The sequence below is a fragment of the Chiloscyllium plagiosum genome, unplaced genomic scaffold (genome assembly GCF_037043375.1).
Source record: "Chiloscyllium plagiosum isolate Xiang-an unplaced genomic scaffold, Cpla_swu_hap1 HiC_scaffold_4, whole genome shotgun sequence".
NCBI lineage: Eukaryota > Metazoa > Chordata > Chondrichthyes > Orectolobiformes > Hemiscylliidae > Chiloscyllium > Chiloscyllium plagiosum.
Window position 1 is genome coordinate 110,694,857 of NW_028270142.1, and position 228 is coordinate 110,695,084.

The following is a 228-nucleotide window of genomic DNA, read 5'->3' on the forward strand; positions in this document are numbered from 1 at the left end:
TGTATCCATCTGTTTTATGTGGAACAGGAAAAGCACCACCATTTACTTTCAAGAGCTAAATTAACAAGTAAGCATACTGATGGGGACTAAACGTGCCCTGTTCCACTCTCTGTATTTTTACTGAAGTTAAGTTGTTAATCTGTTATCTCTCCCACCAGTTCCCTGCAGTTCCTGTCACTAATCAACCTCTTTCCTAGCACCTATTGCTACTGTTTCTACTAATGATGT